The following is a 19678-nucleotide window of genomic DNA, read 5'->3' on the forward strand; positions in this document are numbered from 1 at the left end:
TTCTACTCTGTTTTGGCGTATATACACCAACTCAATATGCTCTCTCATGTAAAATACCGAAATTGTAATTTTACGAGAATCAAAATAAATCTAAATAATATCTAGACGCCCCAAAGTTTAAAGCAATATTGCTCTGAATATAATCTGTCAGAAAAAATATACAATGCCCTATTCTACTTGGTTTTGGTGTATATACACCAACTCAGTATACTCTCTCATGTAAAATACCGAAATCCAAACATTACTCTAAGTATCTCATTAATTGCACAAGACCCCCGTGATGTTGTTTTTAATAACTAGTGGATTACTGATGACATTACTCACGATATGACTGCAGCTGTTTGCCGGTCCTGTGATAATGTTTCTAATATCCAGACAAGTAGAGGAGAATGTTTCTGCCCATAGGCAAATCCTATGAATACGGCAAGAGGAGTACACCGTGCTGTGGTATGGTCACTAATGTAAACAAGAAAACAATTATATTGAATTAAATATTGCAAGGTGTTAACCCCCCCTATAATTTTTTTTCTAATTTCAAGTGGGTGAGGAGGACATTTTTGTCAAAATCGCGGAGGTGTAACTACAGCTATTGCCTACTATATAATAAAAAAGGATAAAATTATTATTTACATATGATATGATTGCCAGTATCATATTACACCACATTTTCAAAATATCTGGGCCCCAGCAGCTGTGGGCATGGCAGCCAAGCGAGGGTGTCCCTATGCAACCAGGTTGGGCATTGGGGCTGCTACGGGCCCTTTGTGGTTTGTCTGGGGGCTGCTACGGGCCCTCTGGCGGTGGCTGTGGTAACAGCCACATAGCCAGAGGGTCTCTCAGCATCCAGGGAGGGCCTGTCGGCTGCTACTGACACTCTGGCAGGGGCTATGGGCACAGCCACCTAACCAGGGGTCCCTACGTAGCCAGGGTGGAGCTGGAAGCTGCTATAGGCCCTTTAGCGGGAGGTGTGGGGATACCCTGCTCTTCACAGGTACACAGTTTGCACCTATTTCTACATGTGTAGATTGTTTACATAATGGGCACATATTTGTACACATGTACATATGTTACTATCACAACAAACATATATGTACATAATATGTGTACAAAAAATATGTACTTTATACGTACCTAATATAAACAATATGTACTTTTGGGTGATATTATGTGATATCTACATATTATTGATTATATATCTTATTGTGATAATATGTATGTTACCACTGAAATTTTTAGAAATGTACATAGAGTACACTTTATGTACCTATGCATTGTGTACACATTATAGAAATAAATAGGTACATATTTTACAGATTAGGTACATTTTTTCTACATGTGCATTTTGTACACATATGTACAGCAGAGTAAATGTACAGACTATACCTATTTTATACATTTAATGTGATATGTCAATAAATGTACACATGAGTGCATTCTGGGATATAATTTTTAGCATATTAGATAGGAATTACACCGGTGACCAAAGTGGGTTTACACCCAGGTGCGCACATAGTTTATACATGTACATGTTGTGCATATTATGTACTCATGTACAGAATGTACATGTCTACATTATATATACATAGGTGTACACAGCATACATATGTACATACTGTGCACACATATGTACACGTGCATATATTGTACATCTGTACATAATGGGTACATGATGTACATGTGTACACATATCACAATAAATGTAAATATACAGAATGTTTGCAATATGTATGTTTATATTATGTATTACATTTATTGTGATTATATATGCTGTTGTGATATGATATTATTGTGACATTACAAATGTACATATTATACACATTATGTACCTATGCATTGTGCACAGATTATAGAAATAGAAAGAAACATATTTTACAGGTTATGTACATTTTATTTACTTGTGTATTGGGTACACAGAGTAAATGTACAGATCTTACTTACTTTATACATTTATTGTGATATATGCCAATAAATGTACACATTATGAGTACATTCTGTGATATTACATTTAGAATATAAGACAGAAATTACTCTGGTTACCAAAGTTGGTGTAAACTTATGTGTGCACATACTTTGTACATGTACATACTGTGCATATTACGTACTTGTGTACAGAAGGTAAATATCTACATTATATGTATGTATGGGTACAGAGCGTACATATGTACATACTATGTACATATATCTACACCTGAATTTATTGTACATCCGTACATAATGGGTCCATGCTGTAAATGTAAACACATCGTCATACCACAATAAATGGAAATGTACATAATGTGTGAAATACGTACATTTATATTATGTATTACATGTGTATTGTGATTGTATATGCTGTTCTGATATCATTGTGATATTACAAATGTACATATTGTACACATTATGGACATACCTATTGTGTACATATTATGTACACATAAATGTACATATTGTACAGATTATGTATATTTATTGTACATCTGTATGGTGCACACATATGTACATCACAGTCAACGTACGTATGGTACATATTCTGTGCATTGTTTGTAATATTTCAGTAAGAGTACACATTATAAGTATATTCTGGGATATGATTTTTAGTATGTTAGATAAAAATTACTTTCAATATCAAAGTGGGTATACACTTATGTGTGTCCATTTTGTGATATTATCCATCATATCCTGAGTAGGTATTTCTCTCATTGTGAAAGCAGGTTTACACTCTCGGATTGCTCCAATATCAAGGCAAACTAAAACTCGTCTGTGATGTAGTTAATAATATCCTGAGGACAAAGGATGGCCATACCCTGAATATCGCAGGAAGTGTACACCACCACTGTAGTATTGTTTCTAATGTTCAAAAACGGAAAGGATATTACTCCAAATATCTCAGAAAGCACACAAGCCCCCCGTGATATTGTTTCTAATAACTAGAGAATTACAGATGACATTACCCACGACGTGACTGGGGTTGTACTCTGGTCCTGGAATATTGTTCCTAATATCCAGAGAAGGAGAGGAAAATGTTACTGCCCATAGGGAAATACTCTTAATACGGCAAGAGGTGTACATCATGCTTTGATATGGCCACTAATGTAAGCGAGAAAACAATTAGATTGAATTAAGCATTGCAAAAAATGAAACTCCCCTATGATTTTCATTCTAATGTCAATGGGGGTGAGGATGACATTTTTGTCAATATGGCAGAGGTGTAACTGGAGCTATCGCCTAATATACAAAAAAACAGAATAAGATTATCATTTTTATATAATATGGTTGCCAGTATCATATTACACCGGATTTGCAAAATAGCTGGGCCTCAGCAGCTGTGGGCAGAGCCCACAAGCGAGGGGACCCCTAAGCAGCCAGGGTGGGCCTGGGGGCTGCTCTGGGCTTTTTGGTGGGGTCTGTGAGCACATCGACCCAGCCAGGGGTCCCTGAGCAGCCATGGTTGGCCTGGGGGCCGCTACGGGCACTCTGGCATGGGCTGTGGCCACAGACACCTAGTCAGGGGGTCCCTAAGCAGCCAGGGTGGGCATGGGGGCTGCTACAGGCATTCGAGCAGTGTTTTTGGGCACAGCCTAATTGCCAGGGTGTCTCTAAGCAGCCAGGCTGGGCCTGGGGGCTGCCATAAGGGGGGCTTTGGTAATAGCGTGCTGTGCATCGGTACATAGTTTGCACCTATTACTACATGTGTAAATAGTTCTAATATCGGGTATATATATGTACATGCGTACATATGGTGTTATCACGATAAATTTATATTTACATAATATGTGCAAAATACATATGTACCTAATGCATACCTAATGTGTACAATATGTACTTTTTTGTAATATTAGACAATATATATTACTGTGATTATATATCTTATTGTGATTAAATATATTTTATCACTAATATTTTAAGGAATGTGCATAGTGTACACATTATATACCTATGTATTCTGTACACAATATATAAATATATAGGTACATATTTTACAGATTATGTACACTTTTTCTACATGTGTATTGTGTACACCTATGCACAGCAGAGTAAATGTACAGACTGTACCTATTTTATACATTTCTTGTGATATGCCAATAAATGTACACATTATGAGTACATTCTAAAATATAATTTTTACCATATTAGAAATTACTCCATTGACCAAAGTGGGTGTACACCCAGGTGTGTACATAGTTTATACGTGTACATATTGTGCATATTAGGTACTCATGTACAAAATGTACATGTCAACATTATATGTATTTATGTGTACATAGTGTGCACATGTACATATTGTTCACATATATGTACATGTGCATATTTTGTACATGTGTACATAATGGGTACATGATGTGCATGTGTACACACCGTGATACCACAATAAATGTAAATGTACACGATGTGTGCAATATGTACATTTATATTATGTATTACTTGTGTATTGTGATTTTATATGCTGTTGTGATTATATGATATCATTGTAATATTACAATAAATGTACATATTGCACACATTTCGTACATACCTATTGTGTACACATTATGTACCTGTATTTGCACATATTGTACAGATTATGTACGTTTTTGGTACATCTGTATTGTGTACACATATGTACATAACACTCTATGTACATATGGTATGTATTCTGCACATTGATTGTAACATCTCAATAAGTGTACACATTATGAGTATATTGTGATATATGATTTTTAGTATATTAGATAAAAATTTCTTTCTATATCAAAGTGGGTATACACCCATGTGTGTCCATTTTATGATATTATCCATCATATTTTAAGTAGGTATTACTCTCATTTTGAAAGCAAGTGTTCACTCTGTGATTGTTCCAATATCACAGGCAAAGTACAAGGCTTCTTTAATGTACTACCTAATATCCTGGGAACAAAAGATTATTATACCCTGAATATCGCAGGAAGCGTACACCACCACTGTAGTATCGTGTCTAATATCCAAAATCGGAAAAGATATTACTCCAAGTATCTGATGAAGCATACAAGACCCCCGTGATATTTTTTCTAATAACTAAGGGATTACAGATGACATTACTCACGATATGACTGGGGCTGTCCGCCGGTCCTGTGTTATTGTTCCTAATATCCAGAGAACGAGAGAATAATGTTGCTGCCCATAGGCAAATCCTCTGAATACGGCAAGAGGAGTACACTGTGTTCTGATACGGTCACTAATAAAAACAAGAAAACAATTTTATTGAATTTAACATTGCAAGGGGTGAAACCCCCTTATGATTTCAATTCTAATGTCCAGGGGTGTGAGGATGACATTTTTGTCAATATGGCAGAGGTGTAACTAGAACTATTGCCTAGTATATCAAAAACCAGAATAACATCCTTTCCATATGATATGGTCGACAGCATCATATTACACCACATTTTCAAAATAGCCGGGCACAGCGCCCTAGCCGGGGGGTCCCTAAGCAGCCAGCGTCAGCCTGGGAGCTGTTACGGGCCCTCTGGCGGGGAATGTGGTTACAGCTCCCTAGCCAGGGGGTCTCTAAGCAGCCAGGGTGGGCCTTGGGGCTGCTACGAGGGGGGCTGTGGTAATAGCCTGTTCTGCACAGGTACATAGTTTTATTCTATTTATTTATTTTTATTTTTTTTTGAGACGGAGTTTCGCTCTTGTTACCCAGGCTGGAGTGCAATGGCGCGATCTCGGCTCACCGCAACCTCCGCCTCCTGGGTTCAGGCAATTCTCCTGCCTCAGCCTCCCGAGTAGCTGGGATTACAGGCACGCGCCACCATGCCCAGCTAATTTTTTGTATCTTTAGTAGAGACGGGGTTTCACCATGTTGACCAGGATGGTCTCGATCTCCTGACCTCGTGATCCACCCGCCTCGGCCTCCCAAAGTGCTGGGATTACAGGCTTGAGCCACCGCGCCCGGCCTAGGTACATAGTTTTAATAATGAACACATATTTGTATAAGTGTACACATGGTGTTATGATAAATATATATGTACATATGTGCACAATACATATAGACCTAATGCGTATCTACTGTGTACAATATGTACTTTTTTGTGATATTACATGATATGTATATATATTACTGTGATTATATGCGTTATTTGGATGATATATATTTTATCACTGATATTTTAAGGAATGTGCATAGTGTACACATTATGTACCTATACATTGTTTACACATTATAGAAATATGTAGGTACATATTTTACAGAGTATGTACATTTTTTGTACATGTGCATTGTGTACACATATGTACAGCAGGGTAAATGTACAGATTGTACCTATTTTATACATTTATTGCAATATGCCAATAAATGTACACACTATGACTACATTCTGAATTATTATATTTTGTATATTAGATAGAAATTTCTCCGGTTACCAAACTGGTTATACACCCAGGTGTGTACATCGTTAATATGTGTACATATTGTGCATAGAATGTACTCGGGTACAGAAGGTACATATCTACATTATATGTACACATGTGTAGTGTATATATGTACATACTGTACCCACATATGTACACTTGCATATATTGTGCATCTGTACATAATGGGTACATGATGTACATGTTCACATATCATATCACAATAAATGTAAATGTACATCTTGTTTGCAACATGTACATTTATATTGATATTATATATTACATGTGTATTTTGATTTTATATGCAGTTGTGATTATATAACATTGTGATATTACAATAAATGTACATATTGTACATATGTGCATACCTATTGTGTGCACATTTTGTACATATATTCGTACAAATGATACAGTTTATGTACATTTATTGTACATCTGTATTGTGTACATGTGTGTACATCACAGTCAATGTACATATGTTACATATTCTGTACATTGAGTGTAATATCCCAATAAGTCTACACATTATGAGTTTTTTCTGGGTTATGACTTTTAGTATATTAGATAAAAATGACCTCCAATATCACAGTGGGTATATACCCATGTGTGTCCATTTTGTGATATTATCCAGCATATCCTAAGTAGGTACTTCTCTCACAATGAAAGAAGGTGTACACTCTGTGATTGTTCCAATATTATAGGCAAAGTGCAACGCTTCTGCGATGTAGTTCCTAATATCCCAGGGACAGAGGATGAGTATACTCTTAATATCGCAGGAAGTGTACACCACCACTGTAGTATTGTTTCTAATATCCAGAAACTAAAAGGATATTACTCCAAATACCTCCAAAAGCACACGAGACCCCCGTTACATTCTTCTTAATAACTAGGGGATTACAGATGACATTGCTCACGATGTGACTGGCGCTGTAAGCCGGTCCTGTGATATTCTTCCTAATATCCAGATAAGGAGAGAAAAATGTTGCTGCCCATAGAGAAATATTCTGAATACTGCAAGAGATGTACACCGTGCTCTGATATGGTCACTAATGTAAACAAGAAAACAATTATATTGAATTAAACATTGCAAGGGGTGAAACCCTCCTATGCTTTCAATTCTAATGTCAATGGGGTGAGGATGACATTTTTGTCAATATGCCAAATGTGTAACTAGAACTATTGCCTAATATGTAAAGAACCACAATAACATTATCATTTCTGTGTGATAGGTTGCCAGTATCATATTACACCACATTTTCAAAATAGCCGGGCCCCAGCAGCTGTACCCACAGCCCCCTAGCCAGGGGGTCTTTAAGCAGCCAGGGTGGGCATTGAGGCTGCTACGAGCAGAACTGTAGTGATAGCCTGCTGTGCATAGGCATGTAGTTTGCACCTATTTCTGCATGTGTACATTGTTTAAATAGTAGGCACATATTTGTATACGTGTACATACCGTGTTATCATGATACATATATATTTTCATAATATGTGCACTATACATATGTACCTAATACATACCTAATGTGTACAATACGTACCTTTTGGTGATATTACACGACATATATGTATTAGTGTGATTATAGATCTTACTGTGATTATATATATTTTATCACTGATATTTTAAGGAATGTGCATAGTGCACACATTATGTACCTATGCATTGTGTACACATTATAGAAATATATAGGTACATATTTTACAGATTATGTACATTTTTTGTACATGTGCATTGTGTACACCTATGTACAGCAGAGTACATGTACAGATTGTGCCTATTTAATACATTTATCACAATACGACAATAAATGTACACACTATGACTACATTCTGGGATTTTATATTTAGTATATTAGATAGAAATCTCTCCGGTTACCAAAGTGGGTATACACCTATATGTGTACCTAGTATATACGTGTACATATTGTACATACTGTGTACTCCTGTACAGAAGGTACATATCTTCATTATATGAACATATGTGTAGTGTACATATGTACATACTGTGCACTTACGTACACGTGTATATACCGCAAATCTGCACGTGTGCATGATGTACATGTGTACATATCGTAATATCACAATAAATGTAAATGTATATAATGTGTGTAATATGTACATTTATATTGATATCATGTATTATGTGTATTGTGAGTATATATGCTGTTGTGATTATATGAAATCATTGTATTAAAATATATTTACATATTGTACACATTATGTACATACCTACTGTGTACACATTATGTACATATAAATGTAATATTGTACAGGTTATGTACATTTTTTGTACATCTGTATTGTGTACACATATGTACATCACAGTCAATGTACATATGGTACATATTTTGTACGTTGATTGTAATATCCCAATAAGTGTACACATTATGAGTATATTATGGGATATGATTTATAGGATATAATAAAAAAGTTACTTCCAATATCAATGTGGGTATACTCACATGTGTGTCCATTTTGCTGCACCTTCTATTAATCTTTGCCATTGAACATGATAGTGAGAGGTGGTTCTTTTCTCTAACAAGGTTTTCTGTTAATATAACTCAACTCTACTACCTTGTGGCCTCTGTATCTTCCATTGTAAATTGTAATTACCTATAAAAGAGAATATTTTGACATCACGTATCTACCTCTTGGATCCATCAGCCAGAGGCCTAAAATAAAAAAGACATTCACCCCACGAATGGTTATATAGTGGTTGACAACCCCACTTTCTTCTAGGTAAATAATATCCTCTCTTTAACAGTAGCTACTTACAAGATTTGTGCATAAAGAATGTGACTTTTTTATCAGTATCTAGTTTATTCTTACATAAATTTCTAAAATACTGAGAGAATATTCTGATCATTGGTTATATACTATTTTAATTAATTTTTTCCTCTCAAATTTTATCTTAACTGCATACTCTACCCTGTTTATAAGACTGCCCAATTGTTAAATTTAGTAGGTAGTAAATTATCCTGAGCACACAGAACAATTCTTTTTGTAATCAACTCTGAAACATCATTGAAAGGGCAAGGATATGGGAATGAGATTTATCTGGCTTTTATTTCTGGTACTTACTTGCTCTCTGACCTTGGGCAACTTATGTATTGCTCTGAGTCTCATCTTCATCTGTAAAATGATCATAGTAATACCTAATTCATATACAGCTTGGAAATGTGTAATTTAGTGATTGATATAAAGTTCCTGATACAATTTCTGACAAAATAATAGACACCCCACGAGAGATAACCGTAACAATCAGAGTTTATATTCACATTAACTGGGATAAAATTGATCTGAAAATACAGCATAAAAAAGAAGCCAAAAATTCACAAGCATATATTTCGCTTGCCTTTTTATACAGAGCTGGAAAATTTCTCATCATTATCTCATCCATTGCCTGCAGCACGATCCTTCCAAAACTCCTCCTAAGACCGTCTGCCAAGGTGGAACACACTGAACCGCATGTGACTCTGCCTTTTCTGACTATTTTTGCAAGATTTTTCTCATAGAGTATTATTAACAGAAAATGGGGCTGTTATCAAGGTGACTAGGAATGGTGCATTCTCAGTTCAGGCTCTGATGGAATGTCTACTTGATCTGGTGCAACTCCAGCTGTGCTCTTGGCTTTCCTCACTTTTGTGGTTCCGAGAATGCAAATATTCTCCCATGGCTTCCTTATTTTGTCTTTCTCCATGAGGTCTCATTCAAGTATAAACATTCCCTTCAATTTTCTCAACTCATTTTATATTGTCTGAATAACCTTGATAATTTTCCCTTTCCTAAAGCTATAGACCTTCTTTTTGTGTGTAAGAACAGATTACTCACAAATGTTTACTGTCCGCTAAACATTTATGTGTAATCAGTCCTTAATTCTACACACAAAATATCATCTCTACCAACATTTTACAACTATAGTCTTTCTATAGAGAACTATGAAAGGAACTTGCTCTAAAGGAGAAACTTCCAGAGCTAAACCAAGGGTCTGACAATTTTTAACAATATGTTATTCAGTAAAAATATTTTTTCAGTTAACAGAGAAGAATGCCATGGACAAAATGGCAAAACAGAACTTTTCAGCACTTATTCCTTCACAGAAACATCAATTTGAACAGCCATCCGTGCATCAAAGTGTCTTCAAAAGAGACAAGGAATCCAGGTGAGAGGTTATAGCACGTTTGTGGAGTAGAAAAGTAAGAAAAACGGCATAAAATAGAGTATAAAAGAGAGTTTTCTATTATCTGCATTACCCCGCCCCTAAACCTGGGTAGTGCAGCATGGAAAGAGATACTATGTATGTGCAGAGAGGAGAGCAAATTTAACACCTGACTTCAACATCAACTCCAATGCCAGGCACAATTCAGTGAACTCAACACCAGGCAGGTTTCTATAGCCACAGGCTATGGGACAGACCCTGTCAACCCAAGCTCCAGGCCTTCCCCTATGGCTCTAAGATCTAATGCCTCCAACCTCCATGGCTCCTATCGACATAGGCTCCAGGCCTTCGCCACAACCAGGCCATTTATGGCTTCCCCAAGCTCCACACTGGTTACTATAGACTCGTAAGTGCCTGGATAAACAAACCTCTACATCGACACAGTGGAATATTACTCAGAAATGAAAGCAATACTCTTTGAATGTGGCTTTTGTTGCAGAAAAAAAGCACGTGAGCTATGAAGCCATTAAAAGACATAGAGGAAACTCAAATACATACTACTAAGTGAAAGAAACCAATCTCAAATGACCACTTACTATATGAATCCAACTATATGACATTCTGGAAAAGGCAAAACTATAGAGACATCAAAACGTTCAGTGATTGCTGGGGGTTGAAAAGTGGGGAAGGATAAATGGGCAGAGCCTAGAGGATGTTTAGGGCAATGAAACTACTCTGTGTGTTACTATAATGGTAGACACATGCCATTACACCCTTGTCAAAACTCACTGAATATACGACGGCAAGAATGGTCCCTAATGTCAATTATAAGCTATGGGTGACAGTGATAAGTCAATGTTGGTTCATCCATTGTAACAAATGTACCTCTCTAGTGAGGAAGGCTGATAGTGGAGGAGGCTGTGCATTTTGGGAGGTGGGAATGTAGGAACTCTCCGTACTTTCCACTATGCCTCACTATTAACTTTACACTGCTCTAAAAATAAAGCGTATTTTTAAAAAGATTGAGCTGTTGATATAAGCCCAATGTCTACTTTGACGTCCAGAAATGTTTCTTTTAAAACGCTAATACACCACTTCCTGGAAGAAAATATTTGTTAACAAATTCTTTTCTAGAACAATTATTTTTGTGGGTGTTCCTGTCACAACTATACATAAGAATCAGAATATGCAGCAACATCTTGATACTCTAAAAACACAATACCAAAAACGTTAAGAAAATCATTTCTAAATTTGATCTAAGCCAAAATGTGGAGAAGCAAAAGGGAAGAAAATTATTTCTGTATAATGAGATTATAGGTTGTTTCTCTGAACTCCTCTACAGTTTTCAGTATTTTCCAACTTCTATCATGGAGATATATAAATATACAAGTCGATATGTAGATATGTACTCATTAGATATATATTTATATATAATGAACAGATACCATTTTTATTTTTTATTGTTTATTTAATTATTTATTTTTTGAGACGAAGTTTCGCTCTTGTTTCCCAGGCTGGAGTGCAATGGCGCGATCTTGACTCACCACAACCTCCACCTCCTGGGTTCAGGCAATTCTCCTGCCTCAGCCTCTGGGATTACAGGCACGTGCCACTAAGCCCAGCTAATTTTTTGTATTTTTAGTAGAGACGGGGTTTCACCATGTTCACCAGGATGGTCTCGATCACTTGACCTCGTGATCCACCCGCCTTGACCTCCCAAAGTGCTGGGATTACAGGCTTGAGCCACTGCGCCCGGCCTACAGATACCATTTTTAAAAGATATATTTATGTATTTTATATATTTATATAATATATACATGTTCATATATACATCATGTTATCACCATTATGGATATAAAGAAGGACATTAAAATAGTGAAAAGATTAAAATAAAATGTACCAAAATGGAAACAGTGATTTAACTCTGCCTAGCTTTATGTGATTAAACAAGGTATTTTTCAAATCTATTTTTCTTTGCTTTCTAGAGGCTTTATAATAAATCTATATTTTTATATTTAAAAGCCTAATTTTTATTAAACAGATAAATATTCAGCAACACTGTCTTTAGAACATTTTTTAAATCAACTTGAGCATGAAGAAAATGTTATCACTATGGTGGTGAGCATTTTGAAAGATTAGCAGAAGCAGGGATAATGTGACATTTAGCTGATCTTTCAAGGGAAGCTAGACAAATGACACTTTTCGAAAAGAAAATAGTAACTAGTGTTGAAACATGGTATCGCCAGTATGACTAAGAAGGAAAGTGTCAACTTCTTCTGTGGAAAATCCTAACATTACCAAACGTAAGAAGGCAAATACTTCAACAACAGAAATGAAAAATATCTTGATTCATTTATTTAACACTGTTTTAGAGTTTAATCCCAAAAAGTCTATTTTGAAGAAAAAAAAAATCTTACTCGTGTATATTACCCTTTGCAGTGAACTGGCCAAATAAGTCTATCCAAGGTACGTTGAATACCGAGCATGCTGGGAACATTTTTATTGACATCATCTCTAATCCCTACAACAATAGTGCAAGGAAAGGTTTAACATCTTCTTTTTACAGAGAGGAAAGCTGAGGCTCAAAGAGGTATAGTAGCTCATTTAACATTACACATCTAATACGTGGTGGAGGTGGGACCTATACTTACATCTATCAGACCTTAAAGTCTGTGTTCTTCTTTCTACCTCTCTGCCTCAGTCCAACAATTGGGATCTTTGCCATGATGCCTCACGAGTTCACGAGGCACTTTTCAGGAAGTTTTTGACTCAGACTTTATCACTCAGCAAGATACCTCAACTAATTTACAAAATGTGACTTGAAAAGCAGGTTGTAATTCCAAAAGCAAAAATCCAACCACAAAAGATAAAGTCTTAATCAGTAGAGCTTTACAGAAGGAAGTAATGTAGGTAGTAAGGGCACTTTCAGAAATGTCTGGAATTAGAGGAGTCGATGTATCACCTGTTAGAAATTGTACTCGCTTGGTAGCAAAATTTTCCTTGTGTTCACTTAAAATAATAGTCTTGTTGTTTCAAAACCAACGCACAGTCAGAGGGTGACTTGGATGTTTATTTTTTATTCTCTTTGCTTTCTTGTTTTAAGAATGGATTTTTCCTAAATTCTAATTATTATTGTAACTTACATAAGTGCAGCCGATTTTGCTTTTAAGGATAAAACTACATTTAAGTAGCTTTGTCTGGATGATCAAAACCAGGCCCTGAAGAAGTGAGTTCCTAAAGGGTAGGAACTTTGCTTATGTCTGTATCTCAGTTGTGTTAAACAGAATAACTGGCGCAAATTAGCAAATGATGCACTGAGGAATCATAGAACAAAAGACTTTATGAAGAACTAAGTTTCAGATTCAGGGTGACGCTAAGGAGCTAGTTTACAAGAGGATGGTATGCCTTCTGCAATCACAAAAGCAGCATTCAGTCTGATCTGGGCTCTAAGAAGTGCTCCTTGAGACCTGACATTTTATCCTAACACTGCCACTAACAGGTTAAGTCAGAAAGAGTTCACTTCCCAGAGCTTTCGATTTCTGGTTTCCAAATCAGCACAATGAGAAACTGAAAAGAAGGAAAGAGGAAAAAAAAGAGAAGGTCAGAGATCCCTCCTGCTTGTACAATGCCATGATTTGGACACAGGGTTTGGGCAACCATGGCCCATCCACCAATTCCTGCCTGTCGTCTCTTGTCAGACAGCTCACGAGCCACGAATGTGAAAGAATTCAAAAAAGTAACAATATCTTGGGACATGTCAACAATTATATAAAATGCAATTTTCAGTTCTCATAAAAGTATTTTGGAACTCAGCCCCACTCCTTTATTACCCATTTCTATGGCTGCTTTCTCACCACAACCGCAGAGATAAGTAGCTGTGACAGAGACCATATGGGCTGCCAAGCCTAAAATATTTACTGCCTAGACCTTTCCAGAAAAAAAAAAGGATTGCTGATCTGTTACACAGACAATCAAGCAAGCGATCACTTGAGAACATTAAAATCTGTGTCTAGGACAAATGGGGCCTATAAAAACTAGGGAATAATCTTCCCCACTACTTATGCAAGAACATTCACCCTTGAGAGAGCAGGCTACATGGCTTGGCAGCACTACTGCCACCAGTCCAGACTTCCCCTCACCTGTGCCCTATAAGTGACCAGCATTTCTAGGCATCCGTGGAGCAGCGGGGTGCATTCTCATGTCTGGCCCCACACCTTCCCTTCCTCCTGCTTCCTCACATTCTATTTTCTGAGTGGTTGTCAGAGGAACGCTGAATTTTGCTGTCACTTTTTCAGACCCCAATTCCACTTATGACAGTCTTGGTACCAGGAAGCATTCCGAGCTCCTATCTCATCACCACAACCGCCTGCTTCTCACTTAGTCCAGACGAGCTTGCCACAGTGCACTTGCTTTTTAATCGCCCTCTCTCTTCTTGCCTTCACTTCCTCTCCCTCCCTCTCTCCCTGGCTCTTTCTGTCACACGGGTGTGTGCACATACACAAGTTCCGATCAGATAAAAGAAGAAACACTTTTTAAGTTTCTTTCTAGGCCTAATAGAAAATTCTTTTTTTTTTTTTTTTTTACAAAAACAGAGCTGTTTTTTCCATTGCAAAAGTGTGGGTGTCCTTCCTTTTGGAGAGTAACAATCATTTTCTACATGGCCTTCTGACACATTGCATGTTGTACATATGTGTGTGTGCACATGTGCATATGAGTGTTAGAGTGTGTGTGTGTAGCAGGGAGGAAAGAGATGAAGGAGAGTGTGTATGTGCATGTTGGTTCATATGAGTGTGAGTGTGTGCATGAACGTGCCTGTGTGTGTGCACATGTGTATGAGCATGCTTGTATTTGCATATGAGAATGTGCATGTGAGAGAGAAAGAAAGAATGCATGTATGTGTGAATGTGTATGTGTGTGCATAGCAGGGAAGAAGGGGATGAAGGAGAGTATGCTAAAAAGAGAACACCTCAGAACAGTCAAATAAAAGATTCCATATCAACATCATATCTTGTTAAAATACAGGATTCCCAAGTCAGTCACCTTCAAGCTGGAAGCCTGGAGTGTAAAAAGAGTGGGTGTTCTTCTCTGACAACTTATTGTCTAAGACAATTTTATGATCAAAAATATATTCGAATAAAAGTACCTGAGAAAAGTACTTAAAGAGAATATAGCAAAATGTTAACAATGGTTTTCTTTGGGTGAGAGGAAGAAGAGGCAGGTTGTGGTTGATCTGTTTCTTTTAGTTCAACTATTCTGCATTCCTCACTTTTAAATTTTGGATATTAAGCTGGAGAGAAAGAACATGAATATAAAGATGAATTCGCTGAATGGAGCAACGAATGCTGAGTTAGCCAAAAATGTATGGCTACCTTCTATATCTAATTATCTGGGGGCAAATCAGAAAACACCACTTTCAGAAAATTTTTTTTTTTTTTTAGAAATGAAGTTTCGCTCTTGTTGCCCAAGCTGGAGTGCAATGGCACAATCTCGGCTCACCGCAGCCTCCACCTTTTGGGTTCAGGCAATTCTCCTTCCTCAGCCTCCCGAGTAGCTGGGATTACAGGCACGCACCACCATGCCCAGCTAATTTTTTGTATTTTTAGCAGAGAAAGGGTTTCACAATGTTGACCAGGATGGTCTCGATCTCTTGATCTTGTGATCCACCCACCTCGGCCTCCCAAAGTGCTGGGATTACAGGCTTGAGCCACCGCGCCCAGCCAGAAATGTTTAAAAATGTGTTTTAGGTTATTTTCCCTTTCAGCCTAAGGACTAAAAATTGAATACAACTGGATCTGTGCCATTGCCTCAAAGATTCTTAGCCTAGTTCCAGATCCATTGTCTGGACACCCCTGCTTTTTAGACAGAAAACAGGGCTAAATTCCTATTGACTTCCAAATACACAGACCCACAGATTTGTCACAGTAGCCTCTCTCTCTCACCCTGTCTCTGTCCGTCTGAGTCTCTCTTTCTTTCTTTCTCTCTTCTCTCACATCATCCCCAAATCAGAATGCATATATAAAAATTTGATTAACTAAAACATAGAATGATCAAGATTTTACTACAAGAGAAATACACAGACTTCAGCTAAGATGTTTGGTTGAATACCTGCATATGCCTTCACTCCATCATTAAACCACATTAACACGGGATGATTAAAAATAAATAAACCAACAAAGATAAAAAGAAAATAAAGACAATCCCTTCAGCATATAGAAAACTGGCAAGCAGAAGCTGTCAGTGACACCTGACAGTAGACCCAGAGATGCTAAATCCCAAGCCAGTGGCAGGAAGGCAACCAGGATCCCCAACGGTTCAAGAGTTGGCAGCTAAATTTACCTAGGGAATTTATATTTCAGTAGTAGGTAGATCCCAGATCCTCTCCCTAGAATCGGTGACTGCATCCCACGGTGGTGGCAAGGTGGAGGTTTCCTCTCTATTGGGTAAAATTTGGTGTCTCTAGGCAGGAGCTCTCTAGACACAAGTGCTTAAATGTACACACTGAACACTGAGATCCTCCAGGTTTTCCTACCACTGAGTTCCAATGAGGGTGGCAGATACACTTGGTCAGAAGTTAAGATGATTTTTCTCTAGAGAGAATCTCTCTTGCTCAAGAAGAAAAGGTCTGACCCAGCAAGACCACCACCCACAAAATGTTACAATCACAGAACTTCCATCAGCTTTTAGCTTTTCAGTGCTCCATTTTTTTCTAACAGACACAGACAGCTAAGGGTCACCAGGCATCTGAGCAAAGCTTCTAACATGAATGGCCGAGACCAGAGCAAGAAGACACATAAATGCAGCCTGAATGAGGACTGTGCTAGGAGATAAGACCTTCTGAAACCCATATGAATGTTCACGAAGAGATAAAAGTGTTACCATTTTCATGAAACAAGAACCAAATTTAAAGAAAAAGTAAACGCTTAGAAATTAAAAATATGACAGCAGAACTTGTGAAAAATTCTTGTTAGAATTGTAAGACAACAAAGTTGAGTAGATGAACCTTATGTCTTCCAGAAATAGCGATAAGAAAAAAGTTGAAATCCGGAAGAAAATTTGAACAGGTTCAACACTAAAATGATCAGAATTCCAAAGACAGAAATAGAGACAGACAGAGAGAGAGAAAAAAGAACAGACACACGCAGCAAATAAGAAAGAGAGAGATAAACCCTAACACAGTAATTGCTGGAGACTACAACACCCAACTTTCAGCACTGGACAGATCTTCCAGACAGAAAACCAACCAATCAACATGAAATTTAATCTTTACTACAGACCAAATGGAACTGATATTCAAGGAACATTTCATCCAATGACTGCAGAATACACATTTTTTCAACTCAACACGTAGATCATTCATAAGTATAGAAGATACCTTAGGTCACAAAGCAAATGCAATCACATTTGGAATCAGGATTAAGAAATTCATTCAAAACCATATACTTACATGGAAACTGAGTAACTTGCTCCTGAATGACTCCTGGGTAAATAATGACATGAAGGCAGAAATCAAGAAGTTTAAGAAGTTCTTTGAAAGTAATGAGAACAAAGGTACAACTTACCAGAGTTTCTGGGATGCAGCTAGTCAAGTAGTGTTGAGAGAAATTTATAGTACTAAATGCTCACATCGAGAAGTGAGAACTCGGGACAGCTGCGGTGACTCACTCTTGTAATCTCAGCACTTTTGGAGGCCAAGGCGGGCAGATTACAAGGTCAGGAGTTTGAGACCAGCCTGACCAACATGGTGAAACCCCATTCTACTAAAAATACAAAAATTAGCTGGTGTTGTGGCACATACCTGTAATCCCAGGTACTCAGGAGGCTGAGGCAGGAGAATTGCTTGAACCCAGGGGATAAATGTTGCAGTGAGCCCATATCACACCACTGCACTCCAGCCTGGTTGAGAGAACAACACTCCATCTCAAAAACAAAATTGAGATCTCAAGTTAACTACCCAACATCACAATTAAAAGAATTAGAAACCCAAGAGCAAAGAACACCCTCAAAGCTATGCTGAATGGGAGTGGGGAGAGAGGGCATCTTTATCTTGTGCCAATTTTTAAGGGGAATGCTTTCAGCTTTTGTCCATTCAGTATGATGCTGGCTGTGGTTTTGTCACATGTGGCTCTTATTATTTTGAGGTATGTTCCTTCAATACCTGGTTTATTGAGAGTTTTTAACACACATGAAAGTTGAATTTTATCAAAAGCTGTTTTTGCATCCATTGAGATAATCATGTGGGTAATTTTTTTCTTTAGTTCTGTTTATGTGACGATGACATTGATCAATTTGCATATGTTAAACCAAACTTGCATCTCAGGGAGAGTGGTTGTGACCAGGAATTGATCAGTTTCTTCTAGATTTCTCAATTTTTTCAGATTCAGTGGCTCACATCTGCAATCCCAGAACTTTGGGAGGTCAAGGTGGTATGATCACCTGAGATTGGGAGTTCAAGACAAGATGGATCAACATGGAGAAACCCCATGTCTACTAAAAATACACAATTGACCAGACATGGTGGCACATGCATGTCATCCCAGCTACTCAGGAAGCTGAGGCAGGAGAATAGCTTGAACTCAGGAGGCAGAGGTTGCACTAAGCCGAGATCTCACCATTGTCCTCCAGCCTGAGCAACAAGCACAAAACTTCACCTCAAAATTAAAGAAAAAAAAGTGCCTACAGTTGTACATCATATTCTGTGAGGGTGGTTTGTATTTCTGTGGGGTCAGTGGTAATATTGCCCTTATTGTTTTTGATGGTGGTTATTTGAATCTCTTCCCTTTCTCCTTCATTGGTCTAGCTTCAAGTTTATTATTTTTTAACCAGTATGATTTTAATAGACCAGTTACTGGGTAGTAAATTGAAACATACAGAGTGCCATCTCCAAGAGCACTCATGATTTCATTTGGGTTCTTGAAAAATGTTAAGAAGTAGGTTGAGTTTTATTATTTTTTTCAGAAAACCAGCTTTTGAAAAATTTATGTGGAACCAAAAACAGCCAAGGCAACCCTAAGCAAGAAGAGCAAAGCTGGAAGCGACACGCTAGCAGACTTCAAACTGCATTACAGGGCTACAGGAAACAACGGCATAGTACTGGTACAAAAACAAACACATAGACTAATGGAACAGAATAGAGAATACAGAAACAAAACCAAGCTTCTACAACTATCTGATCTTTGGCAA

This window comes from Callithrix jacchus, chromosome 4 (assembly GCF_049354715.1).
Source record: "Callithrix jacchus isolate 240 chromosome 4, calJac240_pri, whole genome shotgun sequence".
NCBI lineage: Eukaryota > Metazoa > Chordata > Mammalia > Primates > Cebidae > Callithrix > Callithrix jacchus.